This window comes from Pollicipes pollicipes, unplaced genomic scaffold (genome assembly GCF_011947565.3).
Source record: "Pollicipes pollicipes isolate AB1234 unplaced genomic scaffold, Ppol_2.1 Scaffold_2555;HRSCAF=2994_pilon_pilon_pilon, whole genome shotgun sequence".
NCBI lineage: Eukaryota > Metazoa > Arthropoda > Thecostraca > Pollicipedomorpha > Pollicipedidae > Pollicipes > Pollicipes pollicipes.
In genome coordinates, this window is record NW_023596136.1 from 4,786,445 (window position 1) to 4,814,024 (window position 27,580).

The 27,580-nt window shown below is 50.2% G+C and overlaps 1 pseudogene; it reads right to left on the reverse strand.

Moving 5' to 3' along the window:
• Positions 1 to 302: 302 nt before the first annotated feature.
• Positions 303 to 8,977, reverse strand: LOC119107585 (serine/threonine-protein kinase VRK1-like; annotated as a pseudogene).
• Positions 8,978 to 27,580: the final 18,603 nt, after the last annotated feature.

A 27,580-nucleotide genomic window follows, 5' to 3' on the forward strand; every position in this document is an offset into this window, starting at 1 on the left:
CACCGACCCCCCCCCCCCCCCCCCCCCTCCAGCGGGACTGGAGACAGTCACGGCCGGCACACAGCCGCACGAGTACGGTAATCATCCTGAGCCGCTAAGTTCATTATTCTGACCTGATGCCTCCCGGTGCCATGCGCGGCCGACAGCCGCCGTGGTGCGAACAGCTGCGCGGGGCCGAAGGTCAGTCCCCGGGCTGTTTTCACGTCCTCTGCGGGTCAGCCACGCACGCTCTATCCTCGGAGCGTCGTCTGCCGCCGGCTGACGTCTTGACCACTTGCCACGACCCCCCCCCCCCCCCCCCGACACCAAACACTGCGGCAGACACCCAACAGGCAGCACCAATCGCGTCGCGCCGGTACCACACAGCACCGAACCGTGCGCCAGCAGCCCTCCACCTTCGCCCCGAGCACTTCCCTCGCGCCACCCGGCCGGCACTTCTCCGTCAGTCACGCCGAAGCTCTCCTATGACATAGCCGGGATATCTCCTCATGTGCAATGAGCGATACACTGAGCTCTGACGGTCTCACTCGCGTCGTTGTGACAACAGCCACATTGCAATGCGCCTGCACGAGCGCTCCCAGTCAGCTCTGCCGTAGTCCGCTGAGACGGCGGTCTTCAGCCGTCCGAGGTGCGCCAGATTTCTCCGGAACGGCCTTCTCCGTCTGGCCGGCCACGGCCGGTACAGCAGCGGTGCACGGCACGGTTTCTTGCGAGCCCGGCTGAAGCGGGCTACACTGCCGTCGGGCGTCAGGCCGGTCGAGAGCTGTACTGGAGCCCGCTGCGCAGGCGGCGCCCCGCGGCCGGCGGCTCGCTGCGGATGGCTGACCGCGGCTTGGGGCAGGGCAGCGGCGGGCTCCGCCAACGCATGGCCGCGGCCGACTCTACGGGCGGCGCGTGGAAGCTGAGCTCGTCGTCGGTGCCGTCCGGCGAGCGGCGGCGCCGGCCCCGCTGCCGGCTCCGTCGTGTTCGCATCACGTCCGCCATGGCCGGTGTGACCGGCGCCGCAGCGCTGCTCTCCTTCCGGCCGCGGCTGCGACCAAACAGAGTCACGTCAGCAGGGGACGACCGGCGAGGGGGGACGGCCGACGCGCCGGGAGACGGCCGACGCGCCGGGGAACGGCTAGCACAACACATCGCGCGAACGACGGACACGGGCACGCCGCCGCTTGAACTGAGAGGAGGCAACAGTTCACAAGCCGCGGGTCAAGAGGTGATCAACAGCCAGGTCACCACGCTGAGGCGTGTACATGGTCGGCATAGCCTGCGAGTCAATGCCAAACCAGCGAGCGAAGCACACGTCTGCGTACGCATCAACCCGTTGGCGCACTTCTAGCCGCCGACTATTTCATGATCAGGCAAACCGACGCAAAGGGCAACGCATCATGTGCAACTTGATACATTGAGTTTCCTGCTGAAAGGAGCCACACTTCCATAACAGCTACACCCAAGGCGTGAGCAGCACAGGCGCACCTTACACGCGCCGCCCTGTACACGACCGGACGTCACACAATAGGTCACGCCGCCCGGCCCTCAGCCACACCTCCGCACCTGCTGCTGCAGCTGCGCTTCTTGGCGCGCGCGTCACCCTTTTCTGGCGAGCGAGTCAGCCGTTTCAGGAGAACGGCGCGCATAGCCGGAGTGATATTGTCCTGCATTGTGTATCGGCTCTCAGCTGCGCCGTCCGCCGGCGCCGCCGTCCGCAGTCGACTGACGCTGCCATCAGGAGGACGGGCGTCAGTCGGCCAGACGACGGACGAACGGCATCAGATAGCAGAGTCAGACAGAGTCATGGTCGGTGTCGGCAGGGAGCCAGCTGATAGCGTCACAACAGTCGGCACTGGCGTCAGTTCAGTGACAGCGTCCACCAATGTACCATACCGTCTAGATCTGGAGCATCAGGCTGTTCATAAGATAAGGACTAGTCAGCTGGTCAACAGGATTGGGCTCACTCACTTTCCACCTCCGGTAAACCTCATAATATATCAAAGTACGAGCGATCCATTCCCCCCTCCCCATCTAGGAAGTAACCATACGAACAACAAATGAACAATGACCCTTTCCAACGCGAGCTTCGGCTCACTACCGCCATATCGCCATGGCATTAGTACTTCAACGCCAGCGCTGGTCGTGCCAGTCTCCACAGCGCTTACGTCAAGGTAACAACTTTGCAAAAATGGTGCAGCGTAGGGTCCCAGCAAAGGAAAAAGAACAAACGTAATGAATGGCACCACGGGGGCACGACGCAAGTCTTCATATCTGTAACTATTAAACACAAAGAAGATCGTCGGGTGACATGCCTCGACATTTTTATATTGGAGGAAGATGATCCCACCGCAACCTTCAGCCCGAATCACCCAGCCCCAAGCGCAGGACACACGACAGCAGACTCTTGCCCCCGCGCCGCGGCGCGCGCCTGGCGAGAGCTGGACGCACCCCGGCGCGGCGGCGCTCCGCCTCCTCCACCATCTTGTTGTAGTGCTGCCAGTCGAAGTCGCGCAGCTTGCCGTCGGAGCGGAGCGAGGGCGACGTGGCCTCGGGCTGGTCGTCGGGCGCCGGCGGGCCGCTGTTGCCCGTCACCAGCCGGAGCGGCGCCCGGCCGCGGCGGCCCGGCGGCGCGCCCGCGCGGCCCAAGTTGTTCTCCTGGCCGCCGCCGCTGGCAGCAGGCCCGGGGACAGGTGTTAGTCAGCTGACCGAGGAGATCAGGTCGTAAACACGCTCTCACTCCACCAAGGCGTAAGACGCGTACAATAAGTGGACGTGACGTCATCAGCAGCACAGGACACAGACATGACGTCATTAACAGGGGGATGGAAAAACGGTAGGTGTATTTCTGGTATCTTGAGCCTATGACACCACAGAGAGGGCCCAGCCACACATCCGTGTTCGCAATGTGACGGCGCAGCAGCTGGAACCTCAAATGTGACCCCTTCAGACAGGAGCAGGCGCTTATCGCTCCCTTCAACTTCCCGTCATTGCACAAGAGCAACTGTGAACCGTTAGCTCCGTATCCCAAGTATGCGGAGAATTCGGTCGGCGTTCATCTTTTGGTCGCGCAACACGGGCCTAGAGCAAGCTACCTGTAAATGTGAAGTGTCGCGAAGTTTAGCCGTCTTCAGATCAGACGGGGCCGAGCACCAATAACATCCGTGTCATGACGACAGCGCGTCTTGACTCGCTTTGCTTAAGGTATGCTGTACAAGAATACGCCGTATACTTCTTTATATGCCTGATATCGAGCATTGAAAGTTATTTTCGACATCTACGATTGATTGAGATTTGGTCTCTCTTGCCCTCAATGACCGCAGTACTTAACTCGCTTTGACCGCCCACACACTACGTCCGAAAAAGACGGTAGTCGAGCCCAGCACGCAGCTTTCAGGCCTCGTCGTGTTTGGCAGTGCTGTTGGTACTCGTTATGACCATGGAAGAAACTCTTCTGAGCATGGTACAAAAATAACCGAAACGCGTCGCTTCGCCACGCGTCCACTGCTTTTGCAGACGCCACTCGTTTTCCAGCATCGTATCCGGTCCCATTTTCCGCTGTCGTGCTTGCCCACAATACCAACCAGCACATAAGGCAGCAAAACCATACAAAAATCTAACATTCCTCTCAACATTTTGATGCCGTTTCCAGAAGCACGCATCCTAGCTGAAATGCCCGCGCTGCAATTTGCTTCCATGCCCGTTGTGTCTAACACACTACGTTTGCACGATTCACTGCGTCTGACCTGACAATTTCATATTTATATCCAATGGAAGTACGCACGCGGGGACGACTTACAATACAACCCGACCCATTCTTACTCGATTTACAACATTACCGACCCATTCTTACTCTCGATTTACAACATTACCAGAGTGGTTCACTCACTCACAGACTCACTCACCAACCCAAATCTCTCTCTCTCTCTCTCTCCCTCCCCCTCTCTCTCCCTCCCTCTCCCTCTCCCTCTCCCTCTCCCTCTCCTCTCCCTCTCCTCTCCCTCTCTCTCCTCTCCCTCTCCCTCTCTCTCCTCTCCCTCTCCCTCTCCCTCTCCCTCTCCCTCCTCCCTCTCCCTCCCTCCCCTCTCCCTCTCCCTCTCCCTCCCTCTCCCTCTCCTCTCCCTCTCCCTCTCCCTCTCCCTCTCCCTCTCCCTCTCTCTCCCTCCCCTCTCTCTCTCTCTCTCTCTCTCTCTCTTCTCTCTCTCTCTCTCTCTTCTCTCTCTCTCTCTCTCTCTCTCTCTCTCTCTCTTCTCACCTGCTGCCGGGTTGGGTTGGGGAGCGGGCTGGCCGTTTGGCGGCCGGCTCTTGGCTGCGACTTGAGGAGGGGGTCGGCGGCGGCGGTGGCCTGCAACGACAACGGACGATCAGAGCGCGGCCGCGGACCGGCAACGCCAATCACGCGGACGGTCACTCACCCGAGACACGCGCCGGCCGGGCGGCCAGTCCCCGCTCCTCCTGCAACACCGGCCATCGTCAGGTGAGGAGGGTCGGGGGGCGATCGGTGTACAGTGTGACGGGGGTAGGGACAACGGACGACGAGCAGCGCCGCTCGAGGTGATTCCGACCATCGGAGGGAGAGAAAGAGAGGGGCGTGCGGCGGCGACGGTGCTCATCGTCTGAGCGTCTTGGGTCGTCTCACGCTCGAGGTACTTCGGCTACATTACGGAAACAACACATGTCCGGATAAGCGTATATTTATGTCGTCGCAGCCGATATCACAGTGGCAGATATCACACAACGCAACACCGCACAACGACGGCGCGCAAAGCCGCAAAATCAACGCATCGAACTTCGTTCCCCAGCTTCCTTGAGACCTCAGCCGAACTTCGGTTTCCAACGTAGGCAGCGCAATGGCAAACATCGCAGTCACCTGGTGCTAATTTATCCTGAGTAGCAAACACAATGTCGTAGTTATACAACGGCATCATGTCGGCATAACCGCCTTCACTCGGGAGCCTCAATCCAGAGCGCTCGACCGGATCGAAAGCGGCTGATTCACACGAGTGATGTGGGGCGGGTCAGCGCTGACGTCGTCAGGGGTCAGGCGCGGCGTGGCGCTCTCGCCGGCCCCAGCAACGGGCGGCGGCGGCCACGGTGCTGGCCGCCGTCGCCTGGCGCGGCCACCTCCGACCCTCCAGTGACGGCTGACCTTTGCGCAAGGTTCCGCACGCTGTGAGAGGTTACGTCGTCAACGGTTAGTCGGTGGCAGCGCGTTCCAGCGAGAACGCCCGGCGCACCCCGGGACCTCACCTGGACGGCGGCAGAGAACCGCAGCCGGCTGGGAGAGCCGAGCAGTGCGCAGGGCCGGCCCGCAGCAGGCCTCGCAGCGATTCGTAGTCCGGGTCGGTCTCGAACTCTAGAGCAGCCACTGACTCCAGGAAGTGCTGGATCGCATCTGGCGCATACCGTCAATCCGTATTAGTGTCGCAAATATTTCATGAGCTGCCCCGGAAGGAGCCTCATAATCAGATGCAGTAAAGAGCTTTGTTAGAATATTTAGCACGCTATTTTACTACGTCAAAATCGTTGTAACAACAAATCAGCCGAAAGTGAAATCTGATAACCACTTCAACCAGTACACGATCACCTGCATTCAAACAAACGGACAGAACCGGCAGACGGACTGATAATATTGTTGCGCTTCGCACATCACTGCAACAAATACGAACACAGACCATCAAGAAAAACAGACGCACAACCTGTGAATGAAAGCGACAAAGCTCGTACACCAACATCAGTTGTTTTCTTTTCCAACTCATTGATTTCCAAGGGTACACCTGCTTGTCTGCGCGCATTTCTCCTCGCTGGCCGCCGAGCAGACGGCTGCACGGGCCTGCCGTCAAATTTGCGCAGAGGGAAGGCTCGACCGTTTAAAATTTCGAGCCCAGTCCATGACAGATGTTCAGTTATGATGACCACATGATGTAGCTCAAGATAGACGTCGGCTGATGAGGCGGCTGGAAGGAGCAAGCCCTGACGGCTCTGTTTTGTGCTGGTATGTGAATTTCGACAATCGAGGGACTCGAAATGTTTTTCAGGTGACGACTGAGAGGGAGTGAACGGCCGACAAAACCTGTTAACCCCATGTTTCGAGCCTATGACACTGCGCGACACAAAACCTTAGTCAATCGCTGAGCCAAGGGCAATGGTCTATCGCTCGTAGACCATGGTGACCTTAAGTCAGTTGAATCTGAGGACGGGGTCGTAAGCAAAGCGACTTTTGTCGGTTAGGGGACGTTTTGGTGACCTTGGACGCGGCCAAGGTCATAACGTCCGGCAAAATAGGTTTCTGGCCATCGCGCACGGATTGATAAAAGTTTTGCGCCATAGGCTCAAAGCATAAGGCTGTCCACAACCAATTTTTCTGGTCTCGCTCGGGCATTTTTGCTGGCCTTTGACCCGACCCGAGGTCACCAACTTCTGAAAAGTATAGGTTATGGGTGAGTGTGCCGGCAAGAAATGCCACGTAAATCCACAACCATCCCATAGCGGTGTCAGCCACAATAGTGTGGAAGAGCGGTGCGGTGTCAGTCACAGAGTGCGGAAGAGGGGGATGATTATAATTTGGGCTTGTAGCATACCGACTACCGTATGGCCATATGGTCCAGCATGCTTCACATGCAACAGGAATACCTTCTGGTATATGGTCGAAGAAACGAGCCGTACAAAGACAAGCCTAGAAAATGTCCGAAAAACCCCAGCGACGGTAGCAGCGACAGCACAGCGTTTCTACATGCAGGGGATTGCCAAATGGTACACGCATGCTCATGTACTACCCATGAAACCTATCAGAACATCCTGTACATCATTGGGATGGTATTGATGTTATGTGGCTGGAGATGGGCTATACTGTGACCACCACGCCGGCCCTTGACGCAGCCACGGAAGCGAGAACCGAAACTGATATTAAATGACTACTGACGCACGTGATTTGTATGGGGCGTCCTCGGTGCGTGGAGTAGTGTTGCAAGGACAGTCAACACCCTGCAAGTATTAACCGAGACCCCGTGTCTGTTGCTAAGACACAAGTCAACGTAACATCACGGGCGGGCGGCGCTGCCTGCGCCAGCGACGTCGCCTCTCTGCGCAGCGTTACGTGCCGACCCTGCTTACCTTGCCCGCCCGGTTCGACATTCCCAAGGCAACACAGGCAAACATTCTGTACGCGTCTGGACGCGCGCCGCCCCATCCACGGCCGCTTCAGCGTCCCCTACCGGCGCCGGCTGGTCGTCCGTCCGGGAAGCACGCCAGCATGAGCGCCGGCACGTCCTGCATCAGCCGGTTCTTGTAGCGCGCCACGGCGTCGGCGTGCTGCAGATGGTCCTGCCAGGGCAGCCGGCCGCACGCCCACTGCAGCAGGTTGTAGCCGAGGATCTCGAGGTCGCCGCGCCGCGAGTGGGCGCCGATGTGGGCGTCGCGGCTGGTGAACTCGATGGTGCCGTTGTGCGCCTTGCGCAGGTCCGGCCTGTACGGCTTGTGCTGACCGTCCAGCGCGTACCGACACGCCAGACCAAAGTCGACCAAGAACACCTGCCGCGAGCAGCGCAACCAGTCGGTTTGAACGGGTTCACAAGGACTGGTCACAAAATGACGGGACAGAGACGGTGCCGAAAAGTGGCATACCACGGCCACCGAAACTCTTTGTTGTAGGTCAAGCAGACTGCATGGACTGTTTTTAAAAAAAAAATCCTTAAATTATACATGCTAAGTTTCAAAACATAAGTTCATCTAATTTTATAAACCAACAAGTTTCAACAAAATCATTTCATTTTGAGTATCAACCACAACCATAACTTAATACATCCTACATCATATGGCCATCACCGACAAGTCATGCTTTGGATTGCAATGAAAACATTCAGGCGGCTAAATAAAGCCTAACATGTCCAACAGCCATCGCCCCATAAACACAGCTCAGTTCGTCCGATCCGCTGAGCCGCGGGACCAGCGTGAATCCTGTACCTGGTTCTCAGTCCCCTTCTTGTAGCCCAGCAGCAGGTTCTGTGCTTTGATGTCTGCGTGAATGTACTCCCGACTGTGCACGTACTCCAGCGTGTCCAGCTGAAATAGTAAGGACAAAAATACAGCGCCGGGAGACGGAAGAAGCAAACATGGCACTGACCGCAGCAGAACAAAACCAGCTCCTGGAGGTAGAACAAACTGTTCACTCATGGCTACAGTACCCGCAGGCGGCCAATCTCTTGTTCTTATGCCCTGCTTTACCTAAGGACAACAGTCTGTCGTCATTACGGGCGTGAGTGGGACGGCATTACGTCTTTGAAGAAGCTGCGCACTTACAATGCAGTCTAAGGACACATCGCCTTCAGGCAGGGGCAAAGTACGACAGGCAACTTATCCTACGCATGACTTGACGAGCGCGTACCACACGAGCTTTGAGTGATGTGGCAGAAACCTAGCACACACAGTCACCAATAAGACAAAACTTTCCCCATACGCAGGTGGGGCGAGGGCGAGACTGGCCTGGGCATGTCAGACAACGCACCACCTGCACGGCCGATCAGGAGGACTGTGGCCACGGGGAACCGGGCGCCGTTCTCGTTGAGCAGCTTCTGCAGGTCGGTGCCGAAGCGGTCGATGACCATGAAGCGGTAGCGCTGGCCGCCGTACTCCACCGAGCCGCTCGCCACGAAGCGCGGCATGCCCAGCCTCTTCAGGCCCTGCTGGCGCCTCCAGGCGTCCGATCATGTCAGCGCGCGCCAACACGGTGGTAGCAGTGCATCTCCGAGAAGAGCGGCCCGTTCGAGTGCGGCTCCACCTTGACCACATGCGCCGCGTCGGCGCCCACCGGGCCGCCGTCGTCGCGGTCGGCGCAGTAGATCTCGCCGAAGCCGCCGATGCCGATGGAGCGGCCGAGCCGCCAGCGCCGTTGGGTGACGTCGGTCAGCGTCAGGCCGGGCGGCAGCCGCACCGGCACGCGGTGGCCGTTCGTCGCCCTCTGGGGAGCGGCCGCGGCGCGGGACCGGCGCGGAGCCATCTGGGCGGCCCCTGCCGGGTCGGTGCACAGTCACGGCACGGTCAGGGCGGCGTACAGCGTGCATAACCGGCTGCAGGTGCCTGGATGTGTGTGCTTACGCTCACACACTCGTGCAGTCATTACAGAGCACTGGCGCAAACCTTCCACGTTTACGTGCAAAACGTCGCCTGAAAAATAACTTGTGAAAGTTTCAACAGCAGTGTTATTATTCGGTTGATAACCAGGACATTTATACCAACTACCGAAAAGGCAAGTTGCACGGAGACTAGCCTCAGAGTGCTGAGGCAAGTTGCTGTATCTTATTCGTTAAACTCGGCGTCTTCGGTGAAAGTTCAATAATCCAAAACATAACTGTTTCTTTCACTGCATACTGACCTAAACATAAATTTCAGGCGCCAAAGCAAAACCAATAAGGTCGGTGGGTGATGAGTAATTAAATGCCCTGACAGTATTGTAGTTTCGAAGACGTGAGGCCACACTAACTGTTGCTCATGTGGGTCCGCACTGGCGTTATGCGATTAAAGAGGACACGTTTCAGCGATATGCGACGTGAGAAATGAACTACCTTGAAGCTCGGTTTTAATAAAGGTCCGATTTCTTTAGTGAAAAAGGCCCCAATATGTACACGAGAGTCTCCTCGAGTCAACCAATATGCAATCAGATACTTAATGGTCTCAAGCATTAATTTCTGTGGATGCATGCTTTTCAAGAACATGTGCAGTGCAAAGTCAGTGAATGAGCCCACCCACATGCCGCCAAGCAATATTTACAGAAATGTAGTTATTGTAAAGACCCATTGGACACTCGGCCTATCTCTTGGACATATCGTTTGCAGGCACTGCTAATGGGCAGGTTAGCTAAGGCCATACGATAATGCTCAAATGTGAGCAAGTGTGGCATTATTGCGGCGGTCCTGAACACGCTACATGTTTCAGTAATTCTTATCGCCAACCTTTGGGAGCAGCACCTTTGATAACCTAGCGGTCGCAGCTGGGGTCGAAAAATCTCGAGTGCAACTGGAATTAAAAGGATTGATTTGTATGATATTTTGAAGTCAAATAGCCATCTTGAAGATCATTCGGTGCAGAGCATAGCCCTGCCTCTCTTACGACCTAAACCTTTCCAGTTTCTGAGCTAACGTCCCTATTTCGGGAGACTTTCAACGTCACCCAAGCATCCATAATGCCGTAGTAACGTTCTCCAAATGTTGCTATTCCGCTGGCCAGAAGAGATCAAGACAAAAAAAAGCTAAGTCATTCAATCTGAAGTTAGTGTGTACCATTTCCACATAAACGGCCGCCAACTGCCTCTCGAACAACGTTTGTACAAGGTACGAAGACGCAATAAAACAACTACGCATTGAGAAACACATATACTCAACAGAAACTGTTTGTCTAGAACAGTGTTTCCCAGTAAAATCTTTACTGACAGTTATAAATGGGCTCATTTCATGATACCTGATGCTTGCTCTAAAAGTTACACAGTTTAATATATCCAAGCAAGCACCAATATAATAAAACAACTCACTTATAACTATTAACATAATTTAAGTGGAGAGACAGCTCTAGACACACAATCACTATTTTGAGCGAATATGCTCCTCATTACATCATCATTTGATCACATTGTTTCAACCTACAAACAACCCACGGTAGCAAGACACCTCTCGACGAGTTAAAGCACTATAAGAGATTTAGCACACCCACTCAGGTGGCAGCGTCGCACGGCCAGTTTGGTGGCTCCACTGACGTCATAAAAACGTCCCAGGACACAGTCAGACAATGATGTATTAAGGAGCATATTGACTCTCATTAGTGAAACTGTGTTGTCTTCAGAAGTCTCTGCACTTCAATGGATACCAGGAGTTGCAAGTGATCTTTTCTCATCACATTGATGCTTGTCTTGATATCTTCAACTGGGGGATATTCTCTTCAAAGGGAGTGCGTTAGTCAAATTGGGTTTTTTAAGCATGCAATTATTTCCACCTGTGATTTATGGGGTGGGAACATAGAGCCAAAGATTTACATTAGTAGGGGCCCCTGAACAAACAAGGACCACCAGTCTGCCGAGGGCCCTGGTGTTAACCAGAGGCCCACTGTGCCTAAACAAAGGTTCAGTGCTGGCAAACTGCCCTGAGTTGTCCAAGGACAGTGTTTAATGGGAGGCCTGAATGAGATAAGGCTGGAAAGTGAAAACAGGTTTGGTGGACATATCTGCATGAATGTTAACAGCTTTTCAGTTTTTCAAGGCATTTTTTATTAGACACATGTGTGTGAGGTTTTATGACTGCAATCTGGTTGCATGTGATCATAGATGACCTCTAAATTTTTACATTGCTATATGCTAAGCTACATAAGGATGTGGGCAGCCCAATTGGCTCATGTTGGGTACTCAACCCCAGAAAATACACCAGGAAAATGTATACTGGAAAGCTTAACTATATGAAGTTCTGAAGACTGTTCTGAGACTGTTCTGGCCAGCTACTGCCAGACCAACTTTGTCTTGATGTGTGTGATGCTGTCCTTACAATGAACAAACAACACTGTTGCAGACTTACAATGTAGTTAGGGAGATATCATTCACTGAATTTTAAAAGAGTGAGATGGTAAGACAATGACATTTTCTAATCACCATTGGTGCCCTATGGTCCTATGTTCTGCTGGTTAGGCCATTCTTTGCTGATAGAGGATTTGCTTTCATAACAGGGTATGAGTCTGAAAAATTGCTGATTGGTGAAACCTAATGGAGCCCCAGTGACTCATGGTTAGACATCACGACACAAAGACATAAGGCCAACAAAGTGCTGTAGGGGCCAATTGGGACCACCTACCTCAGGTTCCATACACAACCTTGACACTAATCTTACCATCTGACTTGCCTGAATTTAGCTTTAAATGGGACCCTCAAGCCCACAGAACTTGCCCAATAATTTGTAAATGTTGCTAGGGAAGGACTTTCTATAACCTTATCCATAGTCTATTCCAATGGTTTACCACTCTTTGACTAAATAACACCTGCCTCTTCATAGCAGTGTGGGAAAAACCTCCGTTTTCTGGTGGATGTGACACCAGGAAATGTTGTACTCCAGGCTCTTGACTGGTAAGAATGACAATTTTTGTACTCCAGACAAACACTGCAGTCGCCCCACAAAGCAGACACCATTGCAAATGTATGAGCCTGAGTATAAGTACCAAGGCAGACAGTTTTGCTTTCTTGATAGCCAGGAGGGTGCATGAACTTTGCTTCATAAAGTGAGTTATAACTTTTATCTGATTTCCAGGGACCAAACATATGGAGCACCAAGAAATGGAGACAAGCATCTGCAATCCTGCAGGAGCTGGCCAATCCAGGGTGTTCATGTTAATGTCCTTCATCATTGTATTACATGGGTTAGATGCACTTGTACAAGCCTATGCAACTCCTGAATGGTGATGACAACTCATGTGAGTTACTTCTGTGGGAATGAAATAAACTGAAATATGAAATGTGCTTGTTTTAAGTACCTACCGCTGCCACATACCTTGCATGTCATTACCTGTGGGGAAAATATATGGCGCACCTGAGTAAGTAAGAAGACCGCATTCTCCACGACGCACACACCCACCGATACCTTTCAAGAAACGGACAAACATATCACGGCTCTGGCTCCCACCATCGCCTCCCGTACCCGAAACCAGCGGCAGCCCAGCCTCCTGCAACTGACGAGTGCATTTTCGAGCAGTGAAGGTCCGCGTCGCAACAGACACCTAATATTCGTTCGACCAGAAACCACTAGCAGCACCAAAATCACCGCTGGCACATCTTTTTCAACTAGGTCATTCAAAGACTCGCCGAGCAAGAAGTCCAGCATGCCAACTATGCTCTTAACTTACCTCATATTAAGATAACATGTTAGCGATTTTACCAAAGGACGTGCATCTTGCAAACAGTTTGGTGGGAAAATTCCAAAGATTGCAGCATTGCACATCCTTTCAAAGTGCTTGTTTCATTCCTGTTCCTGCCTATACCAGCCACCAATCACCATCCAATTGCAATTAAACTCAAAATCATAGCATTCAAACAACCACATATCGGCACTTTTGAGATAGAATCATGACATTAAATGACACCCAAATATCACGTTTGTGGGTGGCACTTTTGGTGGTAACGGCTTCTTTTGGGTTCTTAAATGTCATCGGGAATTACGTTCCCAAAATGGGAGTTTGTGGCATGCAGCATTCCAAAACTTATTATATTGTATAAATGATAGTAAGTCAACCACTTTTTCAGAAATCGGTAGGTGCCGGTCTTTGAAGATTCGAGGATATCTTACTTATTTAACAAGGGTATCATGTCTCCAGGCTCAACCAGTACCTATACTTGTAAGATAGAGATGGTCCATAACCCGGTGGGAAAAAATCGCAGTACTTGGTTGCCCTTCTCGCAATGGGGCCTATAGGGAGACCCGGGGAGAACAAGCCGGAGTACAAGCCGGAGAACAGCAAGTTTTTAGCAAAGTTGGCCAAATTTAATTAAAAAATTGACGTGTTTTGGTATCGTCCAGATACGGGCCTTCCTCAGAGGGTGTTGAAATGGCATGATATGCCTTAGAATGAGAAATATCTATAGATTTGTAGTACAGGTCCTGCATTATCTCGGCATTGTCTTGCGCCACCAGAAGATAATATATATTTGTAGGTGGAGAAATAGCAACTTTAAATGCATGACTGAAAAGCTCTATGATTTTTCTACCACAAACTTAACAATTTGTGTTTGCTGCAACTGCATAAATGTTTTTTCTTAGGACTATTCATCACAGCCTGTCATTTCAGGACCGACCCGTGGTACTTGTACTTGGTTGCCCATTGACGAGTGCTAGAATGCCATCACAATGTCTGTGAATGCGCCAGAACTCCTGTGCATGGTTTGGTTGTTTGTCTTGATGTGGTGGGAGTGAGGAGGGTGGAAGGTGAGTGAAGATGCTTGGGATTATGTGCATCGTAGCTGCGAGTTTGAGGTATTCAGTGAGACAAAGTGGAATTGGTTGTCTTCAATTTTCACACAGCATGTATCCACACTTCTAAAATTACTTGGGATTTAGTTTTGGACCGCTATTAAGTCATTCCAAAAAAGGTAAATAAATACCGGGGGACTGATCTATAAATTGTTTACCACTGCAGGCTGGTGCAGAATCACCTTGGTATAACCTGCTCTACCTACAGCATGGTGGGTAGGTACATAGGTACTAAGGTATCTATATACAACATACATGCTAGGCTTGGGTTTCCCATGTGGGAATCAAATATGAGGCTGGCCTCTTTTCAGCTTGTGGTTATAATTGCTGTAACCTGACAGGAGGCAATGCTGCCATGTTCCTTGCTGTCAGGCATAAGGTCTTGCAGTGACAGTATTAAAATTGTCCCTACATAAGATCATAGGGAACTTGGAGAAGAGGAGAGGGATAACAGGGAGGTGCAGGAAGAGAGGAGGAGCAGAAGTGGAGGAGGAGTGGAAGGAGAAAAGTGACAGAAAGAGAAGGTGAGGAACTGAAAGAGGAGAAGAGCAGAAAGAGAAGGATAGGAAGAGGGACACTTTTGGTATGTTTATATTAATTATGTAAAGGCCAAAAGGACAACATGTTAGTGATGTCACATACATAAGGCTTTCATAGACAGTTGCATCTGCCTAAGACTCATTAAAAAACCAGGGTGTGATGCACAGTGGTTGTCCAACTTAGTTTGTCAGTAAGCAGAGGATGCACCTGATTTATCATTTTGATATTGTGTAAGTTTGCATGTAGATAGGTAATGATAAGTAACTGAGCTTTGTATGATGCACCTGTGAATGCATATGTATAAAGCTTTGTTGTTAACCTCTCAACTGTATATTTCTTATTAACATGTACCATTAAGCAATCTTTGCATGTATAGGTGAGCTAGTAGCACTACAGAGATATGGATGGGATCAGTGTGGCACCCTCACTCACAAGAAGTGCTCTGTTCCACGAAATGCAAAATTGCATGCTGACACTAATTTTTGCCAGAAAAACATTGGGAAAATGTTGACCCATTAAAGGCAGTATGTGATGTACTCTAAGCAAGGCCCATTGTGCAGACACTCATTCCACATTAGACAGGCCTTTGCTTGCAGGCAAGTTTGTACTCCGACCACAAAATTTTTGTACTCCGCCACCAGCAAAAAAACTAAATTTCCCACCCTGCTTCATAGTTCTTATAAAAACTGGTTTCTTCTAAGTCTCAGTCTAATTTTGAGTACCCATTTCAAGGCAACCTTGTCTATCCCTTTCATGACCTTGAATACCTCAATCCAATCCTCTCTAAGTATATGCTACTTAAGTGAGTATTTCCAGTATAAGTGCAACCTACTTACTGCACTACACTTTGTCTTTATTTCCGTTCTGGCTGCGCTAGCCTGCAAAAGGTGGCACCAGTTGGCAAGATCTTTGGGGCAGGTGAGATTTTGCCCCAAATGAGGCATCCAGCTTAGCTGCTCAGGGCAAAACTAATACTTTAATGTTTGCACAGTGTCTCCATGACATTCCTGATTACCTTATTTGCTTGCACCTACTGACTACTAATTCCCCTGCTACTCTGCTTTAGATCAGTCAGAATTACATTGAATTTGCCATCAAACATGTAGCATTACATTCTTATTATTCCTAAATTAACACCACTTAAAAATAGCCAAGCATGTTGAAATGTGAAAGACAAATATGATGGTTTCTGAGCCAACATGCTTCTGCTGGCAGCTCATTTGATGTAGAGTTGTCAACAGCTGAATGATTTGTTAAGTGTAAGCAGCAAAAGCCAGCATAAACAAAATGTTTGATGCTTGCCAAACATATTTCATCAGAAAGCTTAAAGTTAAAGTGGATCTCTAGCTATAAGGAAGATACTATACATATATATATATATATATATATATATATATATATATATATATATGAAGTCACATATGGGGCTGGACAGGATATCATTGCAATAGACAAACTGCAATAGACAAGCAACAGAAGGTGAAAAACTTGACTTTTTGACTGTCACTGTCCCTGGATAGCACTTATTAGATTTTGTGAAAGAAGGAGGGATTTGAGGAAATATTGTCATTTATGCTTTTTTCATGCACTGTGATGCACTTTCAGGCTACACCCAACTTTGCCCATATTTAACACCTGACCCAAGGTACCATAAGTCAGCCAAAAGTAATGTGACCAACCCTCTTGGCACCCCTGGCTAACAATTTAAAAACCTTCAATGCAAAGGTCTGCCTCAATCCTATACCTGTGTTTCCCAGGTTGGGTGTTCTTTGTATCATGGCTGAAAAAACATTCAATGAAGCTGTTTACTTTCAGCAAGGTTTGTTGGAGGAAAACAATGATTTCCATTGCGGTCTTTATCTTATTTCATAAAAAGGGTAAAAAACTTAGCTCACACAACCCAAATACAATACCTACAAATGATACCAATTCGGCGCGTATACTATAAGCTCTTAAACCGCCTTTACGTTCGTGCACGGGTGCAAACTTGGGACCAAGAAGCCAGCAGTCAAAAGAAACATTGCAAGCATGAGTTACATCGGCATACAACTTCAAGTGGTGAAGAGAGGCAACAGAAAGGTAAGCTGATTGCAACGAAAATTAACCGCACCAGCGCACGACTTTCTAACCTCACCTGTTCAAGCTCGCAATGCCAAGACGTCTGTCTGCATTCTTGAAGTGATCAATGCCAAATACCCAAAATAAGCAAAGATTCCATCTAGCATTGCGCACAAACAAATCAGTTAATCACAGCCGAACCGGAACACAAACACTCACACCGTGCCAACCCCGATCCAATTACACCCAAACCCAAGGCCGTATCAGAGAGCGGCAAAGTTGCCCGGTGATTTCCGAATTTCCTTCGTTTATGCTTGCTATGACGTCACTGATGCTAACATTTAAATACGTGACGAGCCGCTGGGCGCCATACGTAGTGCTACGGGACAACCAGAACATCGAAATATCCATACAGTCCCAGTGATCGAAACAGCTATGTTCCATTCATAGGCTCACTGCCACTGGAAAGAGATAATGACGCCGCATGTTCCGCACGCTGCTGGTGAAGTGTTCCGCGTTTGTATGGGGTTTTGAACAGAAATAGCCATCTTGAAGATCGTTCAGTACAGTTCACAGCCCTGCCTTCTTCATAACTGAAACAACATAATTTTCAATAAGCGAAGCCGGCCTCATTGCCGCAGCGGAAGATGTGCCTTGGACGAGAGGTGACGCTTCTGTGGCCGATCATCCGAGGACAAGTGACAGGAAATCTCAGCGGTCGACTTGCCATTTGTCTGCTTGAGCTGAGTAAAACCCATTAGCCAGCCATCACTATGGACACTTGGCACCATGCTCAGACCGACATAACACATCTTTAACCTCAGCTGGGCGCCGACTCAAGGCGTCTGCAGCTACGTTCTGCGCACCCGGCGTGAAAACTACGTCAAATTGAAAGCTGCCAAGTGTGTCCCACTACCTCGTCAACTTTCCTGGTGGATTTTAGAATTCGGAAGCCACTGAAGGATGTTGTGATCCGTCCTGAGCCGAAACCTCCTCTCCCTCCTCCCAAAGTGTGCAAACTTCGGGGTCAAGATAACGCAAGTGAGCACCTCTTTCTTTCTGATTTAATAATCTTGATGTGTCTTTTGACGAGCGATGACTTCTGAAAACCACAGAACACTCCTACTGTTCTGCCCCTGGAGAAGGATAGTGCCAATTCCGCCATCACAGACCTCACGGTCTAACACGCTCCCGGGTCGCCAGCTGGATATCCTTCGCTCGGGTGGGGGGGGGGGAGGCAATTGGAGCCCCCCCCCCGAGGTCTCGGGAACTTAAAAAAGCTAGAGACACCAAATTTACAGGGTGTGTTGACCTGCACGTAAACTCACTTAGGTCAAAGTTTGAGGTCCCTAGGTCATGACCTTCGGGTCAAATAGGGTCAAACAAATCGAAATTCCAGGTTGGTCTCCAAAGTGCCCTCCCCGAAAATAGATAACTGTTTGTAAGCAAAAGATCGTAAGCTCATTTTAGGTCGGTGACCTTGTTTGACCTCTTGAAGTTAATGGTGAACAAAATCATACAAGACCGCTCTTAGTTTTGCATTGGAATAAGCGACAAATTTTGCGCTAGGCAGTATGTTTCTAAAACAAAATGTTGACCTGGGTCATTTTAGGTCAATGACCTACTCTAACCTCAAGAAAGTCCATGGAAGATGCATAATGCAGCTCTTGCTATCAATAAATTCGGAGTGAGCACCAGAAACTATCCCGTACAGCAAGACCTAAAGTAATAAGACAGGTTGGTTTTGACCTTGCTCTGACCTTCATATCTGACCTTAGGTAGGGGAAAACGGGGCAAAATGAGGCACCCGGGTAAAACCGGCACCCCGCGATTTCGGCTGTTAGAGGTGGCGCCATCGGAAATCAATGGTTTAAACTAAAGCTTCTCTGACAGGGGGACGGAAATGACGTGCACCGGGCCTTTCTGTCGGCGGCCGTCGTTGGAGGACGTGAGTTTTCGCCTTCAATTTGTTGTTATTATTTTTATGGTGATTTGAACGTTTTTTATTCCACGAGTATAATGAATCGTGAATTCAAAGGCGCTGCGCTTTGATGGTGTATGCATGCAGATTCCTTGTGAGCAATTGTGAATTTTTCGGGCCAGTTTTCGTTGCGTGTCGAATCATGTTGTGTCGTTTGTGTCCATGGGGCGGAATGGTTGGGGTAAAATGGGCACTCGGGATAAAATAGGACACAAAAGGTCCCGTTTTGCCCCATCTGAAATATGACTATCGCAAGGAAAGTTGGCTTCAATAAGCCATGAACACAATGTTTCAATGGTAGTAGCAAGCACATGAGTAGAGCCCGAAACAAGTGAATCGATCCCGTTCCAGTTCTACAATTAAATAGTGATCGAACTACTGCGTCAAGCTGGGAATGTGTGGCCTTGCGATTTGTTGTTTATAATTCATTAGAGGTGCGCTTGTGATAGCTCTACATTTATCGATCATTTTAGGCCTAATTTATTGTAATTATGTTGTTTAATAAAGCTCATTTGTGAACATGCAAATTGTAAGTACATACCTGTGGTGACTTGATTTAGTATCACGCAGCATCACGCAGTATCATGCAGTAACTAATTTAACAAAAGAAATGAAATGCCCTATTACCAGCTAGTTATAGGCATGCAGTTAGGTATTTCGCTTTGATAATTGTACTTAATTTTTCATAGCAGGTAAACGTTTTCCTAGTTCATAAAAAGGAATATAGGTACACTGACGGGTCCAGGAAGGGGTGGGAAGGGGGGGGGGACTTAAGGTGCAAATGACCCTCCCAAATCCGTTCAACGTTCACGCTGACGTTCTTTTTTGCAGAGGAACTACTTCGCCAGGCGAAGAATGGTTCGAAATTACAAGAGAAAAACCGATCGGCAATCCTGGAAGCACGATACAATGGCAAAGGCCATCAAAGCAGTCAAGGTGGGAAAAATGTCCACCAAAGAAGAGGCACGCCGCTTTCTGGTTCCGAAGTCGACTCTCGACAGACGACTGAAAAATGCACGGGCGATGTCAATAACAGAGGCCACAGAGAAGGTCCTGGGTCGAACAAACCTGTTTTCACGGAAGCTCAGGAACGAGATTTGGTACAGCACATAATGGAGCTCCAAAACCGGATGTTCGGAATAACGCGGACTGACCTCAAGAAGCTCGCATACGAGTTCGCAGACATAAACAAAATCACTCACCCATTGAACACGGTGACGAAGATGGCAGGGGAGGTGTGGATGCAGTGCTTCCGCAAGAGGAACCCCACGGTCTCACTAAGGACACCAGAGGCCACAAGCGTTGCTCGCGCCGCGGCGTTCAACTCAGTCAATGTCAACGCGTTCTTCGACAACCTTGAGTCGCAGATGGATTCTGCCCAGTTCGGTCTCACACGCATCTACAACATGGATGAAAGGGGGTTCAACACGGTCGCAACAAACAAGAGAAGGTGCTGGCGAGGAAGGGTGCAAGCAGATCGGCCAACTGACATCTGCGGAACGAGGCACGCTGGTTACCGGTGTGATGTGTATCAACGCTGCGGGGAGCTACATACCTCCAGGTGTGATGTTCCCAAGAAAGAGGGCTAAACAGCAGTTGGAGAAGGGTCTTCCCCAGGTAGCCTGGTGCTGTACCATAGTCTGGCTGGATGCAAAGGAGCTGTTCGTGAAATGGCTTGACCATTTCATACAGCACGCAAAGCCCTCGAAACAGGATCCAGTCCTTCCATACTGGATGGACATGCCAGCCACACCAAGAGCCTCGCAACCATCCTGCTTGCAGGAAAGCAGGTGTGGTGATGCTCACCATTCCTCCGCACACCTCACACCGCCTTCAACCACTGGACTGGACGTTCATGCTTCCCGTCAGCACCTTTTTCTTCCAAGGTCAGAGAACGTGGTAATCGAGAACCGAAACAACCCTGGTAAAGACATCACACTGGCAGAGATGGGGGAGCTGATCGGGTCAGCCTACGTGCAGGCGGCAACAGTGAAGACGGCGTTGAAGGGCTTCGAAGTCATGGGGATCTTTCCCACAAACCGCCATGTGTTTGGCGAAGAAGACTTCGCAGCGGCAGAAACAACGAACATCCCGCTGACCGGGACCGCAGACGCACCAGTGGGTCTAACTCAGCGGCAGCTCCTCTGCCCATGCCTGGGCCCTCTGACGTTGACGTCTCTGTGAGCACGAACGTTCGGGAGTCTTCGGAAACTGTCGCCGGATGGAATATCGGGGCAGAGAAGCTCGACTAATACCGAAACTCAAGCGAAGTTTCTCAAGCTCACCGCTGGGGCTCTGCCAGATTTTCTCAAGCTCTAGCGATCACCAAGATGACGTTCTAGAAGTGTCATGCTTAGCTGGACCGGGCCATGCTTCCCAAGGTCAAAATGACCCACCCGCAAGGTCCTATGTGTCTCCCTGCGAAATCCTCCCTGTGCCAAAAGTGCACTCAAGGGAAGAGAGAGGTAAAGGACAAAAGAAACGTAAAACATGTGTCTTGACTGGCACACCATACAAGGAGGAACTCAAGAAGAGACTCGAAGGAAAAGAAGGTAGACAGGGAGGAAAGAAAAATGACAACACAAGTCAGTCTAAAGGAAAAAAGGAAGTGCAGAAACTCAAAACTGCAGCGCAAACAAAAGAGCGTACGCCGCGAAAGCTTACCTTTGAGGAGTACTCGGACGAAGAAGATGTAGCTTGTCTGTACTGCGGGTCCTTTTTCTCCATGTCCAAATCGAGCGAGTCTTGGTCGCGATGCGCTCTCTGCGATAAATGGGCGCACGATGCCTGTGCAGGGATTGATGAAGAGGACGAGTGCGTGTTCGTGTGCGAACTGTGCCAGGATGACTAGGCAGGCTGATGTCTTGTCTAGTTTCGCCATTGGTCGTACCTGCTGACGGGTCCACTAGGCTGTGCTCTTTTCGTGTTTTGCGTTCACAGTGACTAAGAAGTGGATTGATGAGAAGAACGAGTGAGTGTTCCTGAGCGAACTTTGCTCGATGACTTGTGTGTTTGAGACTCGATCGTTGTCGTCTCATTGTGTAACCACCAGGCTGTGTTCCTCTAGTTCTGTGTTTAAGCCATGCAGCAATGGCTGTCGTTTCATACCAAACTGTAATACACATTTGCTGGCCATTATAACTTTTATTCGTGGGATCATACTGAGGAAACGAGTATGGAGTGGGATGGTTGGAACAAAATATGAGAGCCCAAACTTAAGAAATATAGCTATTGGATATCCAGATAAGTACCTACTCACCCAGCAAGGCATTTATTGATGCGTTTCATTAAAAATTATAACTATAAAGCTATTTATTTCGCCTATTCAATATCATCACTTGTCCGTTTTGCCCCGACTGCTTCGTTTGCGTTTTTGCTCCAAGCCAGGGGCAAAATGAGGAAAAACATTGCCTGATTCTTAGGAGGATCACACTTTAAGATGAACAGATATCAAACCAGCGCTTTTATAAGAGGTAGGCAATTGATCAGCCTTCAATATCCACCTGCTAAAGACTTTCTGAACAGACTTATGAACTTCCCATATTAAAAAACCGTTAAGGTGTCAGTCTTGCCCCGCTTTCCCTCAAAATTGATTTGCTCATTCAATTGCTGTGTTGCCTAAGAAAGCATCTTAGAGATACAAAACTTCGGCTAGCACTCCGTTGTCGGATCAGATTGAACGATTCCTTAGAAATCCCCTTCGCTGAAACCATGGCCTGACTTTGACTTGCCATAGGCCGGAGATCCTACAAGGTGCATCTGAATTGGTAGTGTCAGACGATCCGCTACTCAATGGTCTACAGCTATGCAAAATTTGGCGCGGCTTCGCTGCGCCGTACGATAGCCATTTCGGAAAAAACCTTCGGGGGGTCAATTTCACCACCCACCCGAGCACGTGTTAAAGAAACGTGCCGACGTCATGACCAAAACAAGGAAATGCCGAAAGTGGAGCTTCACTGAGGGCCCGTTTTAAGCTCTCGAAAGTGTGCTGAACCTTCTTGATCCACTGGAGTGGGATGCCGCGAGCGGTCAGACGGAATTGGAGGCCGACATGCGTGCAAAACCCTTCACATACTTCCGAAAGTATGATGCTGGCAGTCACGCAAACAGAGCCTTAACAAGGGGGAGGGGGGGGGGGGTTGACAGCGTTGGCAAAGAGCCCGTATAGTGAAAAGGACTCTCTCCTCCGAAATCGCCAGATATGGCCCATTTGTCGATGAGGGTAGGCTTTTTATTGATATTTCTCCTTTTTATAACTGGAACATAAGCCAGGAGCCGCCGCGAGATGAATTCTGACTGAATTTTATAGTCAATGCGTTAAACGATTGCAAGAACTTAATCGCCGGCGCTTTCCACTTTACTTTGTCCAGCGGACTCTTTCTATGCCGATAGAACTCTGAAGCTTCCCCATAATTTCATCTAGCTTCTACAGAGATGTTAGGGGCACTGCGAATGTAGCTTGTAGATCAAAATGGGTCAACGCTCTGATGGTCAACACTTTCATTCGCTTGGTCAAGCCGTGTTTGCGTGGAAATGTTCCACATTCACCCAGAATCGGTAAGTGATGCAACTAATACACGTGGTTTTGAGCATGGGCTGTCACAAATCTTAACCAATACGCCATGCGTTGCAGTTTCCGTCGGCCGCGTAACGACGGTCACGTGGCTAACACTAAGCCGTGGCCAAAAGGTGGACGAAATGATGACCCATCTGAAATAAGTACCCCTAAATGCTTTAAGACAAGAAATCTTACATTTAGAAGGTATTCCTGGCGCATGCTTTACCAGTGCGACTCTTGGATAGATCTTAAAGGGCATGTCTCACATTTGAGGATATCAATCAGGTGACCAAACAAGCTCGCTTATAAGTTTTGGTATGCTTTCTACGTGGAAAAGACTGCTGTACAAAGTGCAATTCTCTGTTAATTAAATATGCTTCTCAGTGCGTCGTGGTTTGAGTATCTCATCGTACTTTGCGCAGCATCGATTGAGAGTCAAGTGACAGTTGTTATATCTGGAAATTACGCTGAAGAACGCCAGATATGACCTCCTCAGCAAGCATATTTTTTCTTGGCCTTGATCGCTGCATGATTTACGGAAAGGCATAATTTGATTGACGTTTTATGACGTCATTAATGCCAAGGTGACTTTGAAATACTCACCCCGATATACCATTTTCGCGGGCGCGTAGCTCAGAAACCAGAGAGGCTTAGGTCTGAAGAAGGGTAGGATTGTGAACAGCACCGAAAGGTCTCCGAGATGGTTATCCATTTCAGAGTGCCATACAAATTTGAAACACTCCCTTCAAGATCGGGCTGACATTTACAGCACCAAGAAGTGGTACTTACTGGAATCTGGTGGTGGAACTGGGAGGGGGAATCTGTATGTTCGTGTTGCTGTAGCTGTTCATCTGCCCAGAGGAAATCCTCAAGGTCGCAAGAAATACAACCAGTCTTATATTCGAACAATGTGAATTAAGTTTGAAAGACATTCGAAATCAACATTTTATGACTGTCGTTCTGGCGTGGGGTGCCTGGTGTTCTTGTTCACGAATCAGGGATAGTTTGTCAATTACGTCCCGATCTTTGTGCCCGGCCAATTCGTAACCCTCTGAAGCAATTTGTGCGGTGATCTTCTGCAGCTGGCTGAAATACTCGTGCTCCGATCGAGGAAGGTCAGATATGGGCAGCGACGCGTCGACACAGACTGGATTCGTTGAGGTCCACGGTATCACCTGAGCCTCCAGATTGTCGGCAGCATACAATAGGTGCCATTTCCGTGCTATCAAGTCTGCTAAAAAAAAATGCGCATCTGACGATCCTGCCGGACGGCCATGATGTGGTGACAGGGCAGAGCATAATGCCGGAAAAAAGACTGCTGCAGGTCGTTGGACGAACAGCCACCACATCAGTCTGGTCACACGCTGTCTGCTGACTGCCTTGGGATAAATCTAGCGTCAATCCAGAAGCTCGGCGTCATAGCATGTCGTCGGACGCTTGATCGTCTCGGTGTATATCTCTGCATCTCTGTCGGCGCGAAGTGTGAAGCACCATGAGGTAGGACATAATGAATTTCGACAGCGGGCCATTGGCCCTGCACACATACTTCAGTTTTCCATGCATTGATTCTAGATGGTTGTTGGTAAACTCCAGCCATGCCTGGCCCAGACAGACCTCGCACCCACTCCTACCTGGTGTCTTCCCAGTTTTCGCTGAGGTATCTGTCTGTGGCAGGACGCCCGATCTCCCAACGCAGTCGACTGTACTCAGTGTCTAAGATCCACAATCAACCAGTGCTGAAGGATCCGTAGGAATCCGCTCCCACTCAGCCTAGGCATTGCATGAATCAACTTCTCGACGGAACGGCTGCAGCGCATGGAACCTGCATAAGAAACGGGTCTCAGTTCGGGAAAAACCTCTGTAATGGCGCGACTTCTCAGCGGCGGTCCTTGTTCGTCAGCCACACCTGCAGCAGGCGGTCACGGAGTTAACCGGCGAACAGATTACGGCGTGGTCAACGTGAACGACGTGAGGCTCAAGGCTACAGCATGCTTATGCCTAGACTTTTCAATGATTATCAAAATGAGAACCGCTCTGTTTTCTGTTCTATCGTTGCAAGACTATTTCCAAGCACACATTAATCATTCCTTTCAGTATGACATAAATATGAAAACATCAATTCAATAATACCAGCCTTGGTGTTGTAGCTGCGGCATCATTCGTTCCCTGAAACCCGCAACATGGTCGCTTATCATCCGCGTCGTCTCATGGTGACCAGGAACACAGCAAGCGGAACACCAGTCCGAGCAAATCCACCGTGAGGATCGTGAAGATGGGCGTCCTGATGTCTACAAGCCTGCAGGTGGAGTCCATCGACGAATCTCTGGAAACTTCTCGCACGGCCGACCGCATCTCCTATCCTGAAAAGAGGCCGCACACGGTACTATCGTCCTCCACAATGGCTGTAAATCCACGTTCAGTCAACAGGTTCACGGCAACTCCCAGGTCAGATTCCACTCTTGGCGGCATTCAAAACGTTATTAAGATCATGGCGCGTAAGGGTTTTTCCGTATGGGTCCCGCAAGTGCTGCCGAACGCGCTTTTTGTCGGCGCCAACGGCATGATGCTGGCGGGAAATCTTTTTGCGCCCTTAGTCGGCGACGATTTTCTGGCTGCAGCGAAAGCTTGCCTTCGAGACCGAGTGGGAATGCTAGTGAATGTCCCTAATTTTGGACGCAATAATTTTTTTTCCAGAAACACCGAGATGTCACGACAACGTCTTTTTTGGTTTCGCGTTCGGATACGATGATCACCATATGCTTTCACACTGGCGCCCACCATGAGTGCATGGGAATTTCACGAGACGGTTTTTTTCTGCTGCAGAAGAGTTTCCTTGTCGGCACGGTCAGCGACCGACTTTGAAATGACGTGACCAGGACTCGTCTGTAGAAATCTGCTAAGAGTGACAGGACTCGGCTTAAAAACCTTCACACTTCGTCTCTCGGCCTCCAACTCACCGATATGAGCATTTCGCTCATCAAAGGAATCACAACAGTCACCTTTCGTCAATCCAGCCGATCTTCTATTTCCCCTTGAGTTCCCAGGCGTCTGAAAGGTAGCCACGTATATTAGTTAAGTGCACTGCCCCCTAATGTCTACAGACATAACTCACAAAGCAAATCAGCTAGTTTGCCAACTGGCGTACCAAGTATCACAACAAGGAGGCGGGAACGCCAGGTCAGACCATCAGAGATTCCAGGTCAGATCGCCAGGGGTCATAGGCCAGACTATCAGAGGCGCAAGGTCAGATCATCAGGGGCACCAGGTCAACCATCAGGGGTACGATATCGAATCTGGTACCCATCTCCTTGCCCTGACCTGGTAATTCTGACCCCAGTAATCTGACCTGGCGCACCTGCGCACTGATGGTCTGATCACCAGAGTGCCAGGTCAGACCATCAGGCACAGGAGTACCATGTCAAACAACCAGGGCATGGGTACCAGGTCAGACCAGGTGGCAGTAGCGGTGCCACGTCAGACCATCAGTAATGGGGTACCAATTAACAATATCAGATGACATGAATACCAGGGCAAACCACTAAGGGCAAGGGTACCAAATCAGATCATCAAGGGCAGGGGAACCAGGTGAGACCATCAGGTGCAGAGGCATCAGGTCCTACTACCATGTGACACAGGTACCAGGTCAGATCACCATGAGGCACCAGTATTATGCCTCCAGGGGTGCCGGTACCAATTCACACTACTAAGTGGTGGTGTACCAGGTAAGGCCACTAGGAGGAAGTAGTGCCAGGTCAGACCATCCGGGGACAGAGTACCAGGAGGTAGGAGTGGTCAGACATTCAGGGGCAGTGGTATCAGGTCAGGAACCCCTGACCTGGCACTGCTGCCATCTGATGCATCAAAGGGGCCGCTTGAATAGAGGGTGCCTCCTAACCCAGAACAGGGTCAGTTCACAAACCATATTCTTGCCACCTGCCTGCCGGCAGGGGGAAGGGAGAGGGACAGCCCCCCCCCCCCTCCCTCTGCCACTGCTGCGTCGTCCCTGGTTGACAGCACCCTGATCTTGACTCACACCTCCAGTCTCTGGCTGCACATCCTTATTTACGAGCAGAAATTACTTAACTGGATGTGTGGCTTGATTTTATGTGCTATCAAATAGGCACACACCTCCAATCCTCGTGACTGGCGCACCGCATCTGCCCACGCCCACCCCCCAAGATGCCCGGGGCTCAAAAGGTTGCGCGGTCTCGTCGGTATGTACGCGGTCGCAAACGCGGGGCGAGTGCGCATGCGCAATCGTGACGTCATACATCTGACTCGATGTATACAGATGTGCAGTTGTGTGTCAATCAACTCGGATGTGACGTGATTTACACAGAATGGCCGTTTTCAGTAAATCGACTCATGAGCCGATATACACGCTCCCTTTCGCAATATCAGCAAAGGTTGGACCTGTCAAAATTATCAGGGTGGACCAGACTGTTCATCAAGGAAGGATTACTTGATAACACG